The sequence below is a fragment of the Pseudophryne corroboree genome, chromosome 4 (genome assembly GCF_028390025.1).
Source record: "Pseudophryne corroboree isolate aPseCor3 chromosome 4, aPseCor3.hap2, whole genome shotgun sequence".
Classification (NCBI taxonomy): Eukaryota; Metazoa; Chordata; class Amphibia; order Anura; family Myobatrachidae; genus Pseudophryne; species Pseudophryne corroboree.
This window is the reverse complement of record NC_086447.1, coordinates 907,975,258-908,000,734: the sequence shown is the minus strand read 5'-3', so window position 1 is coordinate 908,000,734 and position 25,477 is coordinate 907,975,258. Positions and strand designations below refer to the sequence as shown.

General features: G+C 49.4%; 2 pseudogenes; both read right to left on the bottom strand.

Moving 5' to 3' along the window:
• Positions 1–2,485: 2,485 nt before the first annotated feature.
• Positions 2,486–2,605, bottom strand: LOC134913859 (5S ribosomal RNA; annotated as a pseudogene).
• Positions 2,606–2,711: 106 nt separating this feature from the next.
• On the bottom strand, positions 2,712–2,831 carry LOC134913824 (5S ribosomal RNA; annotated as a pseudogene).
• Positions 2,832–25,477: the final 22,646 nt, after the last annotated feature.

Below are 25,477 nucleotides of genomic sequence, written 5' to 3'. Positions count from 1 at the left end.
AAGTGTGCATGTCCTGTTTATACAACATAAGGGTGGGTGGGAGGGCCCAAGGACAATTCCATCTTGCACCTCTTTTTTCTTTAATTTTTCTTTGCGTCATGTGCTGTTTGGGGAGTGTTTTTTGGAAGGGCCATCCTGCGTGACACTGCAGTGCCACTCCTAGATGGGCCAGGTGTTTGTGTCGGCCACTAGGGTCGCTTATCTTACTCACACAGCTACCTCATTGCGCCTCTTTTTTTCTTTGCGTCATGTGCTGTTTGGGGAGTGTTTTTTGGAAGGGCCATCCTGCGTGACACTGCAGTGCCACTCCTAGATGGGCCAGGTGTTTGTGTCGGCCACTAGGGTCGCTTATCTTACTCACACAGCTACCTCATTGCGCCTCTTTTTTTCTTTGCGTCATGTGCTGTTTGGGGAGTGTTTTTTGGAAGGGCCATCCTGCGTGACACTGCAGTGCCACTCCTAGATGGGCCCGGTGTTTGTGTCGGCCACTAGGGTCGCTTATCTTACTCACACAGCTACCTCATTGCGCCTCTTTTTTTCTTTGCGTCATGTGCTGTTTGGGGAGTGTTTTTTGGAAGGGCCATCCTGCGTGACACTGCAGTGCCACTCCTAGATGGGCCCGGTGTTTGTGTCGGCCACTAGGGTCGCTTATCTTACTCACACAGCTACCTCATTGCGCCTCTTTTTTTCTTTGCGTCATGTGCTGTTTGGGGAGTGTTTTTTGGAAGGGCCATCCTGCGTGACACTGCAGTGCCACTCCTAGATGGGCCAGGTGTTTGTGTCGGCCACTAGGGTCGCTTAGCTTACTCACACAGCTACCTCATTGCGCCTCTTTTTTTCTTTGCGTCATGTGCTGTTTGGGGAGTGTTTTTTGGAAGGGCCATCCTGCGTGACACTGCAGTGCCACTCCTAGATGGGCCCGGTGTTTGTGTCGGCCACTAGGGTCGCTTATCTTACTCTCACAGCTACCTCATTGCGCCTCTTTTTTTCTTTGCGTCATGTGCTGTTTGGGGAGTGTTTTTTGGAAGGGCCATCCTGCGTGACACTGCAGTGCCACTCCTAGATGGGCCCGGTGTTTGTGTCGGCCACTAGGGTCGCTTAGCTTAGTCATCCAGCGACCTCGGTGCAAATTTTAGGACTAAAAATAATATTGTGAGGTGTGAGGTATTCAGAATAGACTGAAAATGAGTGGAAATTATGGTTTTTGAGGTTAATAATACTTTGGGATCAAAATGACCCCCAAATTCTATGATTTAAGCTGTTTTTTAGTGTTTTTTGAAAAAAACACCCGAATCCAAAACACACCCGAATCCGACAAAAAAAATTCGGTGAGGTTTTGCCAAAACGCGGTCGAACCCAAAACACGGCCGCGGAACCGAACCCAAAACCAAAACACAAAACCCGAAAAATTTAAAGTGCACATCTCTAGTTTTTTGCTGTTCAATTAGCTGCGCAAATTTAGTTGTGATCAATTTTAATAGGATTTTCTGCGTCTTTCTCGCGGGTGTGGATTGAAGGATAGACAGTACATAGACAGTCAGGTTATCAGTAGACAGTCCTCAGGCAATAGGTTGACACTCAAAAGGACGATAGTTAAATGGTCGACATGGACTTTGGTCGACTTGATCAAAATGTTGACATCTTCAAAAGGTCAACGTTCAAATGGTCGACACATTTTTTTTTAACCCTAACCTTTCCCTAGGTGCCTTACCTTAACACTCCCCCTAGTGCCTAACCCTAACCGTCCCCTTCCACAGCCTAACCCTAACCTTCAACCAAGTGCATAACCCTAACCCTAAAAATCATAGAAAACACGCGTTGACCACTTGCGTGTAGATCTTTTGACCTTTTGACCCTGTCTACTTAAGCCCATGAAAAAAAGGGAGTTTTTGGGAACCGCACAAGTCCTCAAATAGATTAGTAGTATAATTAGTAGCCTCTGAAAAACTGAATTATCTCGAATTGCTTCTAGATATAGCAACAAGGGGTATGGATAGTCAATCTTGGCCCCACCTGGTTGTTGCTTTCAGTGGTGCTCCACAGAGTCAATGTAAGGCAGTACAAAAAAAAGGTGTTTAGAAAGTAGACTCTTTTTTGGGAGCACTCTAATTCAGAGGGTAGAAATATAATTAATTAATTGATACTGGTAAAACCATTTTTATTAGATTATACATTAAAAAATATTTTTAGGAGTATTTGCGTGAAAAATTAGAAGCTATGCGAAAATATAAAACACATTATAATTGGTACGTGATATCCGTATCACAGTGTATCGGTTGCCGGAAATTAATGACTGTGGTTACAGAGTTCATACATCATTGCACATTAAGATTTATGTAATGTATGACCATCATTTATTCAGCAAGTATCCATTGTGGATTACAGTAGATGCTGAGAATTAAATCATAGGTCATATGAAAGTCAGGTGCCCCGTAGTATGTATATATGTAAATATATATGGGTGACACTTTCTAGGGGAGTCAATTTATTGCAGTACCAGGGTGTTCAGAGGTGGTCTCCCATCCTAGTACTAACCCGGCCTTTCACTGCTTAGCTTCCAAGGTCAGAAGAGATTGGGCATCTCCAGTGATGTATGACCGCAAATATTGTACTCTCCCTCTAAGATCACCAAAAAATGTGCAGCCCCTTTGTTATAGGAGTTCCAAAGTGCCCAATGTTTTGGGTGTGGATGGCAATATAGGGGAGTAAAATTGTTGCAGTACCTGGGTGTTCAAAGGTGGTCACCCATCCTTTTACTGACCCGGCCTTTCACTGCTTAGCTTCCAAGATCGGAAGAGATTGGGCATTTCCAGTGAGGTATGACCGCAAATATTATACTCACCCTCCTCAATCATAAAAAATTATTAAAAATTATATTATAATTGTCAAAAAGTAGCAAGTTATATATACATAAGGTGCAATAAAAAATTGGGATAATATGTAGCCACCTGGCTTATTCACCCTGTAACAATCAGCCACAGGTAACAATATACACATGAGTGAAGGTCTATTGTGTGGGTATAATTTCTAAACACCACATAATGTCCACAATTAGGACTGGCCCATCACTCCATATATACATAAGGTGCAATAAAAAATTGGGATAATATGTAGCCACCTGGCTTATTCACCCTGTAACAATCAGCCACAGGTAACAGTATACACATGAGTGAAGGTCTATTGTGTGGGTATAATTTCTAAACACCACACAATGTCCACAATTAGGACTGGCCCATCACTCCAGAAAAAGCCCTAAGAACGCCATAAACGGTCGGACCACAAATAATTTTATAGGTGCAGGATATAATTATGCTGCACAGAGATGGGTTAATTTGTGGTATACCCTATTCGCACTTGACCAAGCAATAGATTAGAGGTGCCTGATGCATAGAGCCTCTAATGAATACCTGCATGTATTGTGGAAAAGCAGGCTAGAAATAGGTGCTTATTATTCGTTTGCACATGTGTTGATGTGCTTAAGCATAATATGTTCAAAGTTCTGAGCATTTGCTGCAATTAGCCATTCTTATATTTCAAAAGGAAAAGAAAACAGTCAGTGATAATTGTAGAATTGATATCAGCTTGCTATTGATGTCTATAGCTAATGAGGAATTTCCCAATTGAAGGCCTTGATACTGGAGGTATACAATCCATATGGTATTGCTAATTGGGACAATTGATCCTATGTTGTTCTTTAGCATAGTATGATGATAAGACTGATAACTAAATTGTCACTTGTGGTAGCTGCTGTTAATTCACAGAAAGGAAGGAAGAAAGAAAAGAGAAGAGTGAAAAGAGAAACTTTTTTTGTTTGCTGACAGGCTCTTGTCAGTGCAGATTGCAGTGAAAAAAGTGCAGGGTATACGATACCAGCTCCGGACTGGGTAGTGTCCCTGTTGGACCCGACTCCTGCCGTGCCCGTGCTCCTAAGGTTTCAGGGGCTGCAATGGCGTGTGGTCGAGGTCTCCTCGTTCAGAGGACGGAGCTTGCGGCCGTTTCCATGGTGATCGTTCTCGGGATTCCGGCTAGTGCGATCACGTGTGCGCATCACGTGATCGCTGTACTTCCTCCTGACGTACGTTTCGCACACATAATGACCCCAGCAGTAGTTCAGCTTATACACTTAATGTCCCAGTAGTAGTGCTGCTTATACATAATGTGCCCTGTCATAGTGCTGCTTATACACATAATGCCCCTAGAAGTAGTGCAGCTTATACACATTATGCCCCCAGTAGTAGAGCCGCTTATACACATAATGCCACCAGTAGTTTTGCTGCTTATACATAATGCCCCCATGAGTAGCACTGCTTATACACATAATGCCCCTAGTCATGGCGCAGTTTACAGTATACACATAAGGTCCCCAGTAATGGTGCTGCTTATAAACATACTGCCCCAGTATTAATGCCACTTATACACATAATGCCGCAGTAGTAGCGCCACTTATACAAATAATGCCCCCAGTAGTGGTGCGCTTATACACATACTGCCCCCAGTAGTAGTGCTGCTTATAAATATAATGCCCCAGTATTATAGCCACTTATACACATAATGCCCCCAGTAGTAGTGCTACTTATACACATAATGCCCCCAGTAATTGCACCGCTTATACACATAATGCCCCAGTAGTAGTGCTACTTTTACACATAATGCCCCAGTAGTAGTGATATTTATACACATAATTCTTGAAGCCCCAGAGCAGGTGTAAAGTCTGGGACTTGGTTCAGAACCCCTTAGACCACGCTCCCCTGCCCCCAATGATTAATTAGGCAATTAGCCAAATTAAGCTAATTAAAAACTTCATTAACATGGCCATTAACAGCAAAAATTACTGCACAAGTTCTTTTTGCAATTGGATAGCGCGGGAATCGGGTGCATGTCTAGCCCTTTTAAATTTCGTATGATAGGTGCCTTAATTTCAGCTGTAAAGATCTTGCGACTAATTGGATATATCCATAACATATAATGCAATTCAATGCAAGAATGAAAGTTACAACGATGGGGATTATAGTGACCGAGGTCCCACCGTATGACATGGATAGAGGCACGCGTTCATCAGCAATGTGCCCCTGGAAACTATTTATAAAATGTTGGCAGCCATGTAAGAATGTCACATACCAGAGTCTCCTCTATCAGACAGTATCCAGGGCTGCACTATTGTCTGAACTCATGGTGGGACTGGGGGAGTCAGGATAACCCCGTACAAATATAAATACATCTATAAATGACGGGTTGTAGCCGCCGTGTAGGAGTGGGGAAGGTGTTTTCGGGAAATGCTTGGGAACATTGCCCTTTGTTTGCATGGAAAATACACTCTAGCTTGGCGAGCATCATTTTTAAGTTGGCTTTTTAATATCAGCAATGTAAGGGGTGAATATACGTATATGAGTATGTTTTCGGGGTTATTTATATTTGTAAAAACTGTTTATTTAATTTATTTAAAGAAAAACTCCACCCAGAGCGACATTTCTGCTTTACGGTGCCCCCCTGACCCCTCCAATCCACTCAGGTGCTGTTTCCAGGTGGCAGCTGTTTGAGTCCTTCAAGGCGGCTCGGCCTTCACAGTACCAGCCTTACTGAAGCACTGGTGGCTCTTCCTCTTGCGATGTAAAGAAGGCACGCAAGGAAATGGACGTCTAGGAAGTGTTTACCTGAGGCGACGTTAGCACAGCAGATAAACTCCATTACATATAAATGTACTTCTCAGAAGCTAACAGGAATTTCTCAAAGTTTGTATTCTAGTGGCCATTTCCCCCTTCACCTCCCACCTGGTTGTCCCCCTTTGGGATTTTTTTACCAGAACGTTATTGTACATGGCCGGCAAGTTTACTACAAAAAAATGTGCCACGCTGACTTGTTCCTTCCAATGAAAATCGTTATAACTATCATAGTCTGGGTCAGTCAGATACGGATTCTGTCAGGCTGTTTCTTGGTGGTGAAGCCATCAATGCATACCTGCCTACACTCCCAGAACTGCCAGGAGGCTCCTGAAAATTGGGTGGCTCTCCCAGCCCCCCGGAAGAGTTGGCAAGTCTCCTGCAGCCGTGTGTGAAGATGAGCTGACTCCATGGCACTGATGTGATTTGCGAAGAACCACATCATCGTAGTGACGCCCCTTGCTGTACAATGCCAGGAATTTCGGCATTGCATAGCAGGGGGCCATGACTACGATGCCGCAATCATGCAGTCACGCCCTCGAACCATGCCTTTTTGCCTCATCACGTCTCGCAACCGGAGCAATGCTGAATTGCTCTGGTACTTAAGCATCTACCGCCGCATTGTCACTGCCGGAACCTGCTCTCTTATTTATTTATTTATTAACAGTTTCTTATACAGCGCAGCAAATTCCGTTGCGCTTTACAATTGGAAATACCAATGATATAACAAAACTGGGTAATAACAAACAGTCATAGAGGTAGGAGGGCCCTGCTCGCAAGCTTACAATCTTGTGGTCCTAATTAGAGATGAGCGCCGGAAATTTTTCGGGTTTTGTGTTTTGGTTTTGGGTTCGGTTCCGCGGCCGTGTTTTGGGTTCGACCGCGTTTTGGCAAAACCTCACCGAATTTTTTTTGTCGGATTCGGGTGTGTTTTGGATTCGGGTGTTTTTTTCAAAAAACCCTAAAAAACAGCTTAAATCATAGAATTTGGGGGTCATTTTGATCCCAAAGTATTATTAACCTCAAAAACCATAATTTCCACTCATTTTCAGTCTATTCTGAATACCTCACACCTCACAATATTATTTTTAGTCCTAAAATTTGCACCGAGGTCGCTGTGTGAGTAAGATAAGCGACCCTAGTGGCCAACACAAACACCGGGCCCATCTAGGAGTGGCACTGCAGTGTCACGCAGGATGTCCCTTCCAAAAAACCCTCCCCAAACAGCACATGACGCAAAGAAAAAAAGAGGCGCTATGAGGTAGCTGTGTGAGTAAGATAAGCGACCCTAGTGGCCGACACAAACACCGGGCCCATCTAGGAGTGGCACTGCAGTGTCACGCAGGATGTCCCTTCCAAAAAACCCTCCCCAAACAGCACATGACGCAAAGAAAAAAAGAGGCGCAATGAGGTAGCTGACTGTGTGAGTAAGATAAGCGACCCTAGTGGCCGACACAAACACCGGGCCCATCTAGGAGTGCCACTGCAGTGTCACGCAGGATGTCCCTTCCAAAAAACCCTCCCCAAACAGCACATGACGCAAAGAAAAAAAGAGGCGCAATGAGGTAGCTGACTGTGTGAGTAAGATAAGCGACCCTAGTGGCCGACACAAACACCGGGCCCATCTAGGAGTGGCACTGCAGTGTCACGCAGGATGTCCCTTCCAAAAAACCCTCCCCAAACAGCACATGACGCAAAGAAAAAAAGAGGCGCAATGAGGTAGCTGACTGTGTGAGTAAGATAAGCGACCCTAGTGGCCGACACAAACACCGGGCCCATCTAGGAGTGGCACTGCAGTGTCACGCAGGATGTCCCTTCCAAAAAACCCTCCCCAAACAGCACATGACGCAAAGAAAAATAAAAGAAAAAAGAGGTGCAAGATGGAATTGTCCTTGGGCCCTCCCACCCACCCTTATGTTGTATAAACAAAACAGGACATGCACACTTTAACCAACCCATCATTTCAGTGACAGGGTCTGCCACACGACTGTGACTGATATGACGGGTTGGTTTGGACCCCCCCCAAAAAAGAAGCAATTAATCTCTCCTTGCACAAACTGGCTCTACAGAGGCAAGATGTCCACCTCATCATCATCCTCCGATATATCACCGTGTACATCCCCCTCCTCACAGATTATCAATTCGTCCCCACTGGAATCCACCATCTCAGCTCCCTGTGTACTTTGTGGAGGCAATTGCTGCTGGTCAATGTCTCCGCGGAGGAATTGATTATAATTAATTTTAATGAACATCATCTTCTCCACATTTTCTGGATGTAACCTCGTACGCCGATTGCTGACAAGGTGAGCGGCGGCACTAAACACTCTTTCGGAGTACACACTTGTGGGAGGGCAACTTAGGTAGAATAAAGCCAGTTTGTGCAAGGGCCTCCAAATTGCCTCTTTTTCCTGCCAGTATAAGTACGGACTGTGTGACGTGCCTACTTGGATGCGGTCACTCATATAATCCTCCACCATTCTTTCAATGGTGAGAGAATCATATGCAGTGACAGTAGATGACATGTCCGTAATCGTTGTCAGGTCCTTCAGTCCGGACCAGATGTCAGCATCAGCAGTCGCTCCAGACTGCCCTGCATCACCGCCAGCGGGTGGGCTCGGAATTCTGAGCCTTTTCCTCGCACCCCCAGTTGCGGGAGAATGTGAAGGAGGAGATGTTGACAGGTCGCGTTCCGCTTGACTTGACAATTTTCTCACCAGCAGGTCTTTCAACCCCAGCAGACTTGTGTCTGCCGGAAAGAGAGATCCAAGGTAGGCTTTAAATCTAGGATCGAGCATGGTGGCCAAAATGTAGTGCTCTGATTTCAACAGATTGACCACCCGTGAATCCTTGTTAAGCGAATTAAGGGCTCCATCCACAAGTCCCACATGCCTAGCGGAATCGCTCCGTGTTAGCTCCTCCTTCAATGTCTCCAGCTTCTTCTGCAAAAGCTTGATGAGGGGAATGACCTGACTCAGGCTGGCAGTGTCTGAACTGACTTCACGTGTGGCAAGTTCAAAGGGCATCAGAACCTTGCACAACGTTGAAATCATTCTCCACTGCGCTTGAGACAGGTGCATTCCACCTCCTATATCGTGCTCAATTGTATAGGCTTGAATGGCCTTTTGCTGCTCCTCCAACCTCTGAAGCATATAGAGGGTTGAATTCCACCTCGTTACCACTTCTTGCTTCAGATGATGGCAGGGCAGGTTCAGTAGTTTTTGGTGGTGCTCCAGTCTTCTGTACGTGGTGCCTGTACGCCGAAAGTGTCCCGCAATTCTTCTGGCCACCGACAGCATCTCTTGCACGCCCCTGTCGTTTTTTTAAAAATTCTGCACCACCAAATTCAAGGTATGTGCAAAACATGGGACGTGCTGGAATTTGCCCATATTTAATGCACACACAATATTGCTGGCGTTGTCCGATGCCACAAATCCACAGGAGAGTCCAATTGGGGTAAGCCATTCCACGATGATCTTCCTCAGTTGCCGTAAGAGGTTTTCAGCTGTGTGCGTATTCTGGAAACCGGTGATACAAAGCGTAGCCTGCCTAGGAAAGAGTTGGCGTTTGCGAGATGCTGCTACTGGTGCCGCCGCTGCTGTTCTTGCGGCGGGAGTCCATACATCTACCCAGTGGGCTGTCACAGTCATATAGTCCTGACCCTGCCCTGCTCCACTTGTCCACATGTCCGTGGTTAAGTGGACATTGGGTACAGCTGCATTTTTTAGGACACTGGTGACTCTTTTTCTGAGGTCTGTGTACATTTTCGGTATCGCCTGCCTAGAGAAATGGAACCTAGATGGTATTTGGTACCGGGGACACAGTACCTCCAACAAGTCTCTAGTTGGCTCTGCAGTAATGATGGATACCGGAACCACGTTTCTCACCACCCAGGATGCCAAGGCCTCAGTTATCCGCTTTGCAGTAGGATGACTGCTGTGATATTTCATCTTCCTCGCAAAGGACTGTTGGACAGTCAATTGCTTGGTGGAAGTAGTAAAAGTGGTCTTACGATTTCCCCTCTGGGATGACCATCGACTCCCAGCAGCAACAACAGCAGCGCCAGCAGCAGTAGGCGTTACACGCAAGGATGCATCGGAGGAATCCCAGGCAGGAGAGGAATCATCAGAATTGCCAGTGACATGGCCTGCAGGACTATTGGCATTCCTGGGGAAGGAGGAAATTGACACTGAGGGAGTTGGTGGGGTGGTTTGCGTGAGCTTGGTTACAAGAGGAAGGGATTTACTGGTCAGTGGACTGCTTCCACTGTCGGACAAAGTTTTTGAACTTGTCACTGACTTATTATGAATGCGCTGCAGGTGACGTATAAGGGAGGATGTTCCGAGGTGGTTAACGTCCTTACCCCTACTTATTACAGCTTGACAAAGGGAACACACGGCTTGACAAATGTTGTCCGCATTTCTGGTGAAATACTTCCACACCGAAGAGCTGATTTTTTTGGTATTTTCACCAGGCATGTCAACGGCCATATTCCTCCCACGGACAACAGGTGTCTCCCCGGGTGCCTGACTTAAACAAACCACCTCACCATCAGAATCCTCCTGGTCAATTTCCTCCCCAGCGCCAGCAACACCCATATCCTCCTCATCCTGGTGTACTTCAACACTGACATCTTCAATCTGACTATCAGGAACTGGACTGCGGGTGCTCCTTCCAGCACTTGCAGGGGGCGTGCAAATGGTGGAAGGCGCATGCTCTTCACGTCCAGTGTTGGGAAGGTCAGGCATCGCAACCGACACAATTGGACTCTCCTTGTGGATTTGGGATTTCGAAGAACGCACAGTTCTTTGCTGTGCTTTTTCCAGCTTGAGTCTTTTCATTTTTCTAGCGAGAGGCTGAGTGCTTCCATCCTCATGTGAAGCTGAACCACTAGCCATGAACATAGGCCAGGGCCTCAGCCGTTCCTTGCCACTCCGTGTGGTAAATGGCATATTGGCAAGTTTACGCTTCTCCTCCGACAATTTTATTTTAGGTTTTGGAGTCCTTTTTTTACTGATATTTGGTGTTTTGGATTTGACATGCTCTGTACTATGACATTGGGCATCGGCCTTGGCAGACGACGTTGCTGGCATTTCATCGTCTCGGCCATGACTAGTGGCAGCAGCTTCAGCACGAGGTGGAAGTGGATCTTGATCTTTCCCTAATTTTGGAACCTCAACATTTTTGTTCTCCATATTTTAATAGGCACAACTAAAAGGCACCTCAGGTAAACAATGGAGATGGATGGATACTAGTATACAATTATGGATGGACTGCCGAGTGCCGACACAGAGGTAGCTACAGCCGTGGACTACCGTACTGTACTGTGTCTGCTGCTAATATAGACTGGATGATAATGAGATGTAGTATGTATAAAGAAGAAAGAAAAAAAAACCACGGGTAGGTGGTATACAATTATGGATGGACTGCCGAGTGCCGACACAGAGGTAGCTACAGCCGTGGACTACCGTACTGTACTGTGTCTGCTGCTAATATAGACTGGATGATAATGAGATGTAGTATGTATAAAGAAGAAAGAAAAAAAAACCACGGGTAGGTGGTATACAATTATGGACGGACTGCCGAGTGCCGACACAGAGGTAGCTACAGCCGTGGACTACCCTACTGTACTGTGTCTGCTGCTAATATAGACTGGTTGATAATGAGATGTAGTATGTATAAAGAAGAAAGAAAAAAAAACCACGGGTAGGTGGTATACAATTATGGATGGACTGCCGAGTGCCGACACAGAGGTAGCTACAGCCGTGGACTACCGTACTGTACTGTGTCTGCTGCTAATATAGACTGGATGATAATGAGATGTAGTATGTATAAAGAAGAAAGAAAAAAAAACCACGGGTAGGTGGTATACAATTATGGACGGACTGCCGAGTGCCGACACAGAGGTAGCTACAGCCGTGGACTACCGTACTGTACTGTGTCTGCTGCTAATATAGACTGGATGATAATGAGATGTAGTATGTATAAAGAAGAAAGAAAAAAAAACCACGGGTAGGTGGTATACAATTATGGACGGACTGCCGAGTGCCGACACAGAGGTAGCTACAGCCGTGGACTACCGTACTGTACTGTGTCTGCTGCTAATATAGACTGGTTGATAATGAGATGTAGTATGTATAAAGAAGAAAGAAAAAAAAACCACGGGTAGGTGGTATACAATTATGGATGGACTGCCGAGTGCCGACACAGAGGTAGCTACAGCCGTGGACTACCGTACTGTACTGTGTCTGCTGCTAATATAGACTGGATGATAATGAGATGTAGTATGTATAAAGAAGAAAGAAAAAAAAACCTCGGGTAGGTGGTATACAATTATGGATGGACTGCCGAGTGCCGACACAGAGGTAGCTACAGCCGTGTACTACCGTACTGTACTGTGTCTGCTGCTAATATAGACTGGATGATAATGAGATGTAGTATGTATAAAGAAGAAAGAAAAAAAAACCACGGGTAGGTGGTATACAATTATGGACGGACTGCCGAGTGCCGACACAGAGGTAGCTACAGCCGTGGACTACCATACTGTACTGTGTCTGCTGCTAATATAGACTGGTTGATAATGAGATGTAGTATGTATAAAGAAGAAAGAAAAAAAAAACACGGGTAGGTGGTATACAATTATGAATGGACTGCCGAGTGCCGACACAGAGGTAGCTACAGCCGTGGACTACCGTACTGTACTGTGTCTGCTGCTAATATAGACTGGATGATAATGAGATGTAGTATGTATAAAGAAGAAAGAAAAAAAAAACCACGGGTAGGTGGTATACAATTATGGATGGACTGCCGAGTGCCGACACAGAGGTAGCTACAGCCGTGAACTACTGTACTGTGTCTGCTGCGACTGGATGATAAATAATGATATAAAAAATATATATATATATCACTACTGCAGCCGGACAGGTATATATTATATAATGACGGACCTGCTGGACACTGTCTGTCAGCAGAATGAGTTTTTTATAGAATAAAAAAACACCACACAAGTCACACGACGAGTGTTTAACTTTTTCAGGCAATCACAATATAGTATACTATACTGGTGGTCAGTGTGGTCAGGTCACTGGTCAGTCACACTGGCAGTGGCACTCCTGCAGCAAAAGTGTGCACTGTTTAATTTTAATAATATGTATGTACTCCTGGCTCCTGCTATAACCTATAACTGCTCCCCAGTCTCCCCCACAATTAAGCTGTGTGAGCACAGTCAGATATTATACATAGATGATGCAGCACACTGGGCTGAGCACAGATATGGTATGTGACTGAGTCACTGTGTATCGTTTTTTTCAGGCAGAGAACGGATTATATTAAATAAAACTGGACTGGTGGTCACTGGTCAGTGGTCAGTCACTAGTAAACTCTGCACTCTCTAGTACTCCTAAGCTCCAGTAAATCAAGTGTCTCTGTCTCAATCTCACTCTCTCTCTTCTAATCTAAATGGAGAGGACGCCAGCCACGTCCTCTCCCTATCAATCTCAATGCACGTGTGAAAATGGCGGCGACGCGCGGCTCCTTATATAGAATCCGAGTCTCGCAATAGAATCCGATAGCGTCATGATGACGTTCGGGCGCGCTCGGGTTAACCGAGCAAGGCGGGAAGATCCGAGTCGCTCGGATCCGTGTAAAAAAAGCTGAAGTTCGGGCGGGTTCGGATTCCGAGGAACCGAACCCGCTCATCTCTAGTCCTAATCATTATCAGTAGCCGAGGCCGCAAAGTGAGCAGGTTGCACAGTGTAAAACGCCCATAGGAGAAAGTGAAGTCTTTGGAGGAGTCCAGATTTCTACCAGCCACTCCAGTGAGGCAGACGCTCGCGGCGCCAGACATAACCTACAGTTATGAAGAGATTTTGGAAATCACTTGACCAAAATGTCACGCTGGCAGCAGAAAGGGGAATATTGCAACCGCCACCCCACATGGCAACAAATTCACAGACGTGGGGGTATATTTACTAAGGTCCCGATTTTGACCGAGATGCCGTTTTTTCTTCAAAGTGTCATCTCGGTAATTTACTAAGCAAAAATCACGGCAGTGATGAGGGCATTCGTAATATTTTGGAAGTCCTTGGAAAAAATCACGAATCAATACACCATCGGTCAAATACGCCTGCAATTTGCTAGAAATCGGTCATTTACTAAAAAGTGCAAAACACAAACACTGCCGACAATAGCCAAACACTGCCGTGCTAAAATACAAATCGTGAAAAAGTGCTAAAAAAAAACAGACCTGCTTTTTTATCCCGTGTTTGTATAGGCATGCACGGATCCATGAGATCCGTGCATGTTTATCAGTGGGAAGGGGTGGGAAATGTTATAATTTTGCAAAAAAAAATTGCGTGGGGTCCCCCCTCCTTAACCAAACCAGCCTCGGGCTCTTTGAGCCGGCCCTGGTTGCAAAAATATGGGAAAAAAATTGACAGGGGTTCCCCCATATTTAAACAACCAGCACCGGGCTCTGCCCCAGGTCCTGGTTCCAAAAATACGGGGGACAAAAAGCGTAGGGGTCCCCCGTATTTTTGAAACCAGCACCGGGCTCCACTAGCTGGACAGATAATGCCACAGCCGGGGGTCACTTTTATACAGTGCCTTGCGGCCGTGGCATCAAATATCCAACTAGTCACCCCTGGCCGGGGTACCCTGGGGGAGTGGGGACCCCTTCAATCAAGGGGTCCCCCCCCCAGCCACCCAAGGGCCAGGGGTGAAGCCCGAGGCTGTCCCCCCCATCCAATGGGCTGCGGATGGGGGGCTGATAGCCTTTGTTCAAAGTAATGAATATTGTTTTTAGTAGCAGTACTACAAGTCCCAGCAAGCCTCCCCCACAAGCTGGTACTTGAAGAACCACAAGTACGAGCATGCGGCAGAAAACCAGGCCCGCTGGTACCTGTAGTACTACTACTAAAAAAATACCCCAATAAAGACAATACACACACACCTTGAAAGTATAACTTTAATACATACATACACACCACCATATACACATACTTACCTTATGTTCACACGAGGGTCGGTCCTCTTCTCCAGTAGAATCCATGGTGTACCTGTTGAAAAAATCCTACTCACCAAATCCAGTGTAGAGGGCTCCTCGGATAATCCATTTGTAATCCACGTACTTGTAAAAATAAAAAAACGGGACACCCGACCACGAACTGAAAGGGGACCCATGTTTTCACATGGGACCCCTTTCTCCGAATGCCAGAAACCCCCTCTGACTGATGTCTAAGTGGGTTTCTTCAGCCAATCAGGGAGCGCCACGTTGTGGCACCCTCCTGATCGGCTGTGTGCTCCTGTACTGTCTGACAGGCGGCACACGGCAGTGTTACAATGTAGCGCCTATGCGCTCCATTGTAACCAATGGTGGGAACTTTCAGGTCAGCGGTTGACCGAAAGTGACCTCACCGCTGACCTGAAAGTTCCCACCATTGGTTACAATGGAGCGCATAGGCGCTACATTGTAACACTGCCGTGTGCCGCCTGTCATACAGTACAGGAGCACACAGCCAATCAGGAGGGTGCCAAACGTGGCGCTCCCTGATTGGCTGATGGAACCTTCTTGGACTTAAGTCAGAGGGGGTTCCAGGCATTCAGGGAAAGGGGACCCATGTGAAAACATGGGTCCCCTTTCAGTGCGAGGTCGGGTATCCGTTTTTTTATTTTTACAAGTACGTGGATTACAAAAGGATTTACCGAGGAGCCTAAAACACTGGATTATGTGAGTATAATTTTTTCAACAGGTACACCATGGATTCTACTGGAGAAGAGGACCGACCTGCGTGGGAACATAAGGTAAGTATGTGTATATGGAGGTGTGGATGGATGTATTAAAGTTATACTTTCAAGGTGTGTGTGTGTGTTGTCTTTATTGGGGTATTTTTTTAGTAGTAGTACTACAGGTACCAGCGGGCCCATTTTACCGCCGCATGCTGGTACTTGTGGTTCTCCAAGTACCAGCTTGCGGGGGAGGCTTGCTGAGCCTTGTAGTACTGCTACTAAAAACAATATCATTCACTTTGAACAAAGGCTATCAGCCCCCCATCCGCAGCCCATTGGATGGGGGGGACAGCCTCTGGCTTCACCCCTGGCCCTTGGGTGGCTGGGGAGGGGGACCCCTTGATTGAAGGGGTCCCCACTCCCCCAGGGTACCCCGGCCAGGGGTGACTAGTTGGATATTTGATGCCACGGCCGCAAGGCACTGTGTAAAAGTGACCCCCGGCTGTGGCATTATCTGTCCAGCTAGTGGAGCCCGGTGCTGGTTTCAAAAATACGGGGGACCCCTACGCTTTTTGTCCCCCGTATTTTTGGAACCAGGACCAGGCGCAGAGCCCGATGCTGGTTGTTTAAATATGGGGGAACCCCTGTCCATTTTTTCCCCATATTTCTGCAACCAGGATCGGCTCAAAGAGCCCGAGGCTGGTTTGCCTTAGGAGGGGGGACCCCACGCAATTTTTTTTTTTACATTTAAACATTTTTTATTTTTTTTTACAAGGTGCACAATGAAGCCCAGCACGGATCTCTCAGATCCGGCCGAGATTCATTGTATTAAAGTCGGCAGTGTTTTACAAGTCACTCACGTAAAACACTGCCAAAAAAAACGAATGACATCGACATCGGAAAACCCGAAAATGCAGAATACGGCAGCTTAGTAAATTAGTCGTAATCAATTCAAAAAGTTGCATATTTACACTTTCGATGTCATTCGTGATTGAACTTTGACCTCAAACGGGAAAATACGAATCTTAGTAAATTTACCCCGTGGAGCCAAACAGCATGAAATGTGCAAAACAAAACCTCCTCTTATTAGCGAGCGTGCAAACATGGTAAATTGTATGTCAGTGGGAAGCATCCATAAACAGAGATCACTGAGTAAAGGAATGATAACAGCTTCAAGTCAGCACACCAAAGAGAAGCAGGCGGGTTTAGACCAATGGGTAAATTTACTAAAGCTTCTAAATCAGAGAATTGGTGATGTTGCCCAACCAATCAGATGCTCTCATTTCCTAAAAGGCAATTGTTTGCTCACAAAACCAAGATGAATTAGAAATAAATTCCAAACCAATTGCAGGGGGGTGCAGCAATAACGACAGTCCCCACTAACGCAGCGGTCAGGGGGCGGAGAGATTAGTGACTTCACAAAACAAAAGCTGGGTCGGAAAACACGAGGATGAGCTGCTGATCCGCTAGTAGCACAAACAATCGGTTTCAATGCTCTGCCAGAGGCTGATTCCCAGGCAGGGGATTAAACGGTCCAGACCCCTAATTGCCTGACCAGACGCAGCTGAGAGTTGTGGGAAAAGCACAGCACATAACAGACGGAATACAATCTGTAGAGGCATGACATGTCCAGGAAGTGTCCTTGTCTCTGGGGGACATGAACCAAAGGACGAGTGGAGAAGTTACCCATAGCAACCGATCTTTCTTTCTGGGGGACATGTACCAAAGGACAAGTGGAGAAGTTACCCATAGCAACCGATTTGTCTCTCTTGGGGACATGTACCAAAGGACAAGTGGAGAAGTTACCCTTAGCAACCGTATAGCAATACGTTGTATAAAATGATGGAATCTGACTGGTGCGGGTAACCTCAGCAAGCACTCGAGGCCCAGGCCAGGGCCGCTTTCCTTTATGCGCTTTTCTTTTATATCTCATGGACAGAACAATGGCTGAAACAATCCTAGGTTCTAAGGCGCCAGGGTTTAGAGGACGCCTAATGTTGGTCAGGTAGTGCGCTCTGCGCTGTCTTTCATCCATGAGGCTACCGGGCACTGTCAGTGTCGTGTCACAGCGCGTCCTCTGACCCCATTCTCACATGCGGTACTGCGCATACCATACTATGCGTGGCTTGTTAGTGTGTCTTCTACTAAGAGAGGGCGTGCCCCTGAGCTTCTCCTTTTATGAAGTCCCCTCACAATGTGCCTGCCCGTGATATGGAGTGGCAGCGGGCAGCGGGCATCACATTTTTATCTGTGAAGCTACCGCCTGCTACTTGTCAATGTTGGTAATGAGCATGGATATGGTTGCCACCCGCAGCGCCGTATCTACGTGTGCCAGGTGTGCCTGGCACACAGCGCAGTTGCCCTGAGGGCGCAACGGCCAGCGGCTTGTAATGAGTCAAATTGACTCATTACATGCCGCCTGTTCTGTGCTGTGTGCGCCGCCCTGGAGGAGAGTAGCAGCGCCGAAGGCAGGTGAGAAGGAGGAGGAGGGAGGGGGACTGGAGCCGCAGCAGCGCTATGTCATTGGTAGTAGCGCCGCTGCAGCAGTCTCCGCTGCCCGGGATCTGCCTGCACCGAGGAGCCTGACTGCCAGCGGGGAGAGATGGTAAGTATCTGTCTGTCTGTCTCTCTCCGTCTCTCTCTCTCTCTATAGGGGTAATTCTGAGTTGATCGCAGCAGGAATTTTGTTAGCAGTTGGGCAAAACCATGTGCACTGCAGGGGAGGCAGATATAACATGTGCAGAGAGAGATAGATTTGGGTGTGGTGAGTTCAATCGGCAATCTAATTTGCAGTGTAAAAATAAAGCAGCCAGTATTTACTCTGCACAGAAACAAAATAACCCACCCAAATCTAAAGCTCTATGCAAATGTTATATCTGCCTCCCCTGCAGTGCACATGGTTTTGCCCAACTGCTAAAAAATTTCCTGCTGCGATCAACTTGGAATTGCCCCCTATATTCTGTCTGCCACAATGTGTAAAAAGGGGATACTGGCTGCTGTAATATGTAAAAAGGGGGACGCTGTCTGCCGCAATGTGTAAAAAGGGGGACGCTGTCTGCCGTAATGTGTAAAAAGGGGATGCTGTCTGCCGTAATGTGTAAAAAGGGGGACGCTGTCTGCCGTAATGTGTAAAAAGGGGACGCTGTCTGCCGTAATGTGTAAAAAGGGGGACACTGTCTGACGTAATGTAATGTGTAAAAGGGGCTCTACCTGGTGTAGTGGCGCTACTGTGCGGTGTAATTTGAATAATGGAGACTACTGTGCACCGTAGTATGAATTGGTATTATTTTGTGACCACGCCCCTTCCCCATGAAGCCACGCCCCTATATATATTTCACACGCCTACGACGCGCACTGCCGCTATCTTGCATAGGGGATGGGGTGGGGGCCAATGCCGTTTCTTGCACACAGCGCTAAAATGCCTAGTTTCGGCACTGGCCACCCGTCCTGTATAATACAGGATCGTACCTGGATCTCAAAAATAAATGTCACGTCCCATATTGATTGAGTCAATATGGGATGTAGTTTGTCCCATATTAGGTATGGTATGGGCCGGCAGGCAACCATGGTGGCTGCACTCCAGCAGGAACTCGGTTTGTTATAGGGTTCTAATGTATAGATAGTGTGCAGACAATCAACACCATATGGCCTACATGCATTAGGTCAACATGGTCAAAAGGTCGACAGATAAAAGCCGACATGTTCAAAAGGTCGACACGTATATGGTCGACACAATTTCTTTTGTTAGTTTTTTTTACATATTTTAAAACTTTTGCTTGATTTACCATCCATGTGGACGATGAATGGTAAAAGTAGCCTGTTGTGAGTGCAGTGGCAGTGGAGGGAGCCACCTTGCCCGAACGGCGAGTGAAGCGATCCTGCAAGGGTGCACGTGCATTTGTGTGTTGACCATTGTCATGTTGACCCTTTTACCCTATTGACCTTCCGACCTAACGCATGTTGACCTAAATACTGCAGATCTTCTATACCGCATCCATTGTGGTTTGGTTATAAAATTTGACAATCTGATTTGCAGCATACGAGAAGAGAAAAGGCCATAAAATAATCCTATCTCCTATATAATAGCCCAGATCTGTGATCTTGTGATTCATTTGCTAACGCTGGGCGGAGTCACAACAGTGGGCGGAGTTAGTCAAATGAGTCACAGATCTGGCCAAATCTATAGGACACTAGGAGCAGCTGCAGAAGCAGATAGTATGGACATGGCACAGGCAGGGTGCATACCTCCCAGCTTTCACACACACACACACACACACACACACACACACACACACACACACACACACACACACACACAGCGAAAAGGGGGCGTGGCTTCACGGGAGGGCCCCGTTTTCGTCAGTGAGGGGGCATGCCCAGCGCTCTGTGAGCTGCTGACATGCCCCCAGGGGCTGATTATGAGTCCGGGGGGCACAGGGTACTTGAGACAGGGGAGCCCTATCTCATTGCTGTGCCTGCTGTGGGTTGGGGGCTTGGTCTAATCGCGGGACGAGAGGCCACGCCCCATTATGCAAATTCCGGGATTTTTTTTTATTTATTTTTTAATGGGATTTTGGCCCCTCAGCTAGGGCTAAATCCAGAGGAGGTGGTCGCTCCCCCTACACACCCGCACAGGCAGAAGAAAGCATGGAGACTGCTGCCTCCCTGTAACACCACAGACCTGCCAATACGCAGCATCGTGTGCTGACTGTAGCACAATGCTGCCGCTGTTGCTGGCAGGACGGGGGAGCTTCTGAGCTGGGACAGAGCTACTCGAGCCGGGGGGGCCCCTAAAACTGTGGGGCCAACGGTACATACCGCCTGCCCCCCCCCCCCTTAATCCGGCTCTGCTGCTGGAACCCCCCCTTAATCCGTACCCCCTGATGCCCCCTCTCCCTCTGTCTCCACTATTCACCGCTGCTCTGCTAAGCAGAACAGCGAGTACAGGAGCTTTCCAACTGCTCCCCCCCCCCCACCGCAGGACACTGCGACCCGCGGGTGGGACAGCGGGACAGACCCCAAAAAATGGGACTGTCCCGCGAAAATTGGGACATTTGGGAGGTATGGGGGTGTGTGAGGGGGTATGCCATACTTGACCCCCACATCAGCATACTCAGCAGGGTCTCTCTGGCGGGGAGGAGCGTCACATTCTGGCACACTCCACGCTTCTTAGCTGTAGTTTTGTGGGTCACCAGCCGCTGTGCACTTTCCGTACTGCCTCTGTTATCTCCAGCCCCGACAACCCCACCGCTAGCTGCAGCGCTGCCACCCGCAGTGAGTTGCGCCCAGCTCCTTCACACACTTTAGCCGGCGGGTAGCGCTGCAGAAGTCCGCGCTGCTTGCAGGCTCTGACCCCCTCCTCCCTCCAGCATCTCCTGGGAGCTAACCAGTCACTCCCAGTCTCCCCTTACCATAGTGCCCAGCAGCCGTGAGGTCCGCGCCACGTGCATGCTATGACCCCCTCCTCCATCCAGCCGCAGCATCTCCTGGGGGCTAACCAGTCACTCCCAGTCTCACCTTACCACAGTGCCCGGGAGCTGCGCGAGGTCTGCGGTGTGTGACTGAGGAGGGGGGGAGTGATGCGGACGGGCAGAGGAAGCAGGAATACAGCCTAAGAGAGTCAGCCATGCCAAGTCTCCACCAGCAGCAGATGCCAACAGGTTGGAGTGGAACAGCAGCAGCCAGCAGCAGTGACTCCGGTAAGACACATCTGTCTGTCACCACTGTTCTGTCCCTAATACCAATCTCTCCCGTGCCCTGTGTTCTGTCATGTCCCTGTCACCCCTGGCCTTGACCTGCCACCCTTATCCTGGCCCTTTCACCCTTATCCTGGCCCTGTCACCCTTATGCTGGCCCTGCTACCCCTATCCTGGCCCTGTCAACCCTATACTGGCCCTGTCACCCCTGTCCTGGTCCTGCCGCCCCTACACTGACCCTGTCACCCCTATCCTGTCCCTGTCATTTCTGTCCTGGCCCCGTCGCCCATGTCCTGGCCCCGTCACCCCTGTCCTGGCCCCGTCACTCCTGTTCTGACCCTGTCACCCCTGTTCTGACCCTGTCACCCCTGTCCTGGCTCAGTCAACCCTGTTCTGACCCTGTCACCCCTGTCCTGGCCCTGTTATTGCATACCCTCCAACTACCTTTTTGGCAGGTACAGTACCCGCAGCACCTCCAGACCTCTCCCCAATGCACCACACCTCCGCACCTTCTCCTCCACCACATGCGGCACTCCACCCCTACCCCACATGCTGTGCCTCCAGACCCCCTACACCACCCGCGGCTCCCACTCCTCTGCCCCTTCACCACCCCCAGCAATCTCCAGGCCCCCTCCACCATTCACCCCCCTTATATGTCTCCCCCACACCTGCCCCCCTCCACCCGCAGCATCTGCAGACACCCTCCTCCATCCGCGGTCCCCCCCTCACCCACCCCTCCCCCACCAATGGCACCCCCGCACCTGCCCCACCACCACCTGCAGCACCTCCGGACCTCCTTCCCCATCTGCCGCAACACCCGTACCTGCCCCTCCCCTACCCATGGCGCCTACGGACCCCTACCCCACCAGTGGCACTCCCGCCCCTTCCCATCCCACAGCACCTCCGGAACCCTTCACCCATCTGCAACATCCCCACACCTGCCCCTCCCCCACCCATGGCACCCCTGCCCCTCCCCCACCTGCAGTGCCTCCGGACCCCTCCCCCATCTGCATCCCCCACTCCTCTGCCCCTCCCCCACCCGCAGCACCTCCCAACCCTTCCCCATCCGGGCCCCACCCCCACTTCCGCCCCCCCTCCATCCGCAGCATCTACAGACACCATCCGCAGTACCCCCCGCACCCGCTACATTCTGTACATTGTGGCCTGCAGGTGCTGTTCACGCCGTCGCAAGGGGCTGCGCCTCTTTCACCATCGCACACCCTTTCATTGTGCAATATTTAACCACTAACAAAGGAATGCAGGTGATACTCCATATAACACAAATATTGAACCCCAGAAAGGCATGCAAGGGTTAAGGGGGCGTAGCCCCTTGCGACGGTGTGAAGAGCGCCCGTAGGGCGCGATGAAGCACCTAGTATATAATAAAAGGCTAATGCTGCTCCTCACCTCACTCCACTCTCATGTCTGCTAGGGGCTCTCATATATAGGGGACTCCTATTCCCCATTAACAGCAATACTCTTCATCATTTGGGGACTCCTCTTCCCCTCTCTCAGCAATACCTCCGCAGCAGGGGCGTGTCACAGCGCTGCCACCGGCTAAAGAGGAGGGGGCCCTGACGGAGCCTGCACACGGGCCTCCACCTCTCTAGCCGGCGGCAGCACTGTGACTCCCTAGGCGACCCTAGCGCTGTCCCAGAGTCTAGAGAGCATGTGCAGGTCTCCGGGAAAATGGAGTGGCAGCCATTTTCCCAGTGAATTTCCTACTGTGCATGAGCCAAACACCGGGAAAATGGCGACACGCCATTTTCCCAGTGATTTTTGCAGCGCTGCTGCTTTGCCGCAGAACTCCGGAGGGTAAGTATTACAGATAATGGGTGCAGGGTGTGCAGTGTGGGCCCTCCTGAACCCTAGGGGCCCTGCGCACACTGCACCCATTATAAATACACCGGTGCTCTGCAGCTCTTACCCTCTTCTGGGTGCTGCATGGTGGAGATCACACTGGGGATACTCACACTGCAGGCAACTGGCTGTGGATTCTCTCATTCACCAGCTCTTTCTCCAGACCTCTCTATCGGTCTGATCTACCTCACTGCTGCCCAGCTCCAAGATGTCTCTCCCAAAGGCAGGAAAACCTCTCCCTTAATAGGCTGTTATACTCTGTCTTTAATGAAGCTTCCTGCTTGACCACTCCCCCTTTTCGGGTTCCAAGACATGGCCACACCCCTTTTTGGGTACCACTATTTGGTCATGCCCTTTTCCCCTACAAAAGCCTGAAATCTGGCAAATAAAATGGTTGCAAGCCTACTGTGACTTTGGCCACACCCCCTGCCCTGAAATTTGAAATTAAAAGGTGGTAACCCTAGGCAGGGAGTGCCATGATGTCACAACTCAGCACCATAAGTGGGGGAAGAGCGAACATCCATCTGAGAACAAGCGGCCTGCTTGTTCCCAGATTTTACGCCATTTTTCCTTGTTACTCCGCTACATGTAAAATCAGTGCTCACTGCATACATAGACTAAAGAGTAACAATAGGCCAGAATGAAAAAATGGAACAGCGCTAAATATATAATGCAATATTATTCACCCAATATATTATTAAACCGTATATAAGTAATGCAGTTAAAAAACATTGGGGTCTATTCATGAAGCAGTGAAAAGTGTGGAGAAGTGAGCCAGTGGAGAAGTTGCCCATGGCAACCAATCAGCATTGACGTAACATTTAGACTTTGCATACTATGCAATTGTACGGAGCAGCTGATTGGTTGCCATAGGCAACTTCTCCATTGGATCACTTCTCTACTGTTTTCACTGCTTCATGAATAGACCCCACTGAGAGTATCTTCTAAGGCTGGTAATATTACACACCACTGCTGGGGATTATTTTCGGGTCTATAAATCACAAGTTATCTTGTGGACTGCCATAGACATTTTACTATATCTATATATTAAACCTATGCAACCTGAGCCATTTAGCTCACCGCACGTCCCTGATGCAACATATCTTGCAGCTAAGGAGAGAGAATTGACTGCATAGGAAAGGAAAGAGTTAAACATCTGGTGAGGGGTGGACCTAGCTGTGAAGAAAGTACAGCCCTTTGTGAAGGGGAGGGTTCATGATATATAAGTAAGGGGAGGCCATTTTAAATCTCTCTCTTGTGAGGATTTTGCCTGTGGGGTAAGTGCTGCAGCAGCAGACATTGTGTCCCACATTTTTCAAGTTATATCAGTGTAACCCACTTTTGTATTTCTCCTCTCCTGCCGGTTTATATCCCTGACAGTATGTCCGCCCGCCCTCAGCGTTCTGCCCGGCTTCCGGCTCGATACCGCGGTTCGGGCGATCGAGCTGGGCCGGGTGATGAGGTGGGTGGCCTGGGGGACGGGGCTCCGTCCCCCGGGGCCTCCACGAACGCGGGCGTAGCCGTGCCGGCCAGGCGCGGGCGGAGTGGGAGACCGGAGGTGCTGGCAGGCCGTCCGGAGGCTGACGGGCATCGGCCCTCGCCTCCTGGAGCGGCAGAGTCCGGGGTGGTGTCGGGCGCCCGCGGGCGCGCGCATGCGCGCCGCGGGGGACGCTCGGATGGCGATGCAGGAGCGGCTCCGATCTCTCCCCCCTTGCAGCGGCCGGGTGACAGTGCCGGGCAGGGGGAGAGGGCTCGACGGGGGTCGGATGGTCGCCACGCGGGGCCTGTCCTGGAGCCTCGCGCGGCGGCTGGGTTGGTAACAACGGCCGGCGGATCATTGGCGGGAGGACGTGGGACGCGCGCACGAGGTGCGCGCGCGCCCACGCTCGCCTCAGGCGGCGCCGGCCGCGCACGTGTGCGCGCAGCGGCGCCGCCAGCACCTCTGGCAGTGCAATTAACTCCCCGGCTGCCGGATTCCGGCAGGGGGAGAGGTAGGAGCAGGAGGGTGCAGCGTTTGTCGACTGGGGACAACGCTGAGCGGCAAAATCAGCAGGGGAGAGGGCAGGCGGATGCGGTCACGGCAGCAAGCGGTCGGGGGACGCGCGCACAGTATGCTGCGCCGCGGTTTTCCCTGTCTCCCCATACCACTTCACCGGAGCCGGGATACAGCGGCCTTCGGGGGAGGAGGGGGGACAGAGAATGGATTAGCGGCCGCTTCTCATTGCAGCGGGTCCTCCCCAGGTTCAGGGAATATTTCTGATCCGCTCAGGGAGGAGGCGTTTTCGGAAGGGGAAAGTGAGTGGTCCGGCAGGGGGGCCTCCGCTTTCCCACCGAGGCGGACGGCGTTGGGTCCCCGGGTCACGTTTGACCGACGGCGGGAGCGTGATCGCGCCCAAGCACCGGCCGGGGATTCTTCGGGGGCCGTTGCCGAGCGTCGCGGCGGACAGGTTCCTCCCGGGGCGCTGGCGTCGGCCTTGGCCACAGTGGTGGAAGCGTTGGGGCCGTTGGCCGCAGTAGCCTCCCCGAGGGCGGCGGGGAATT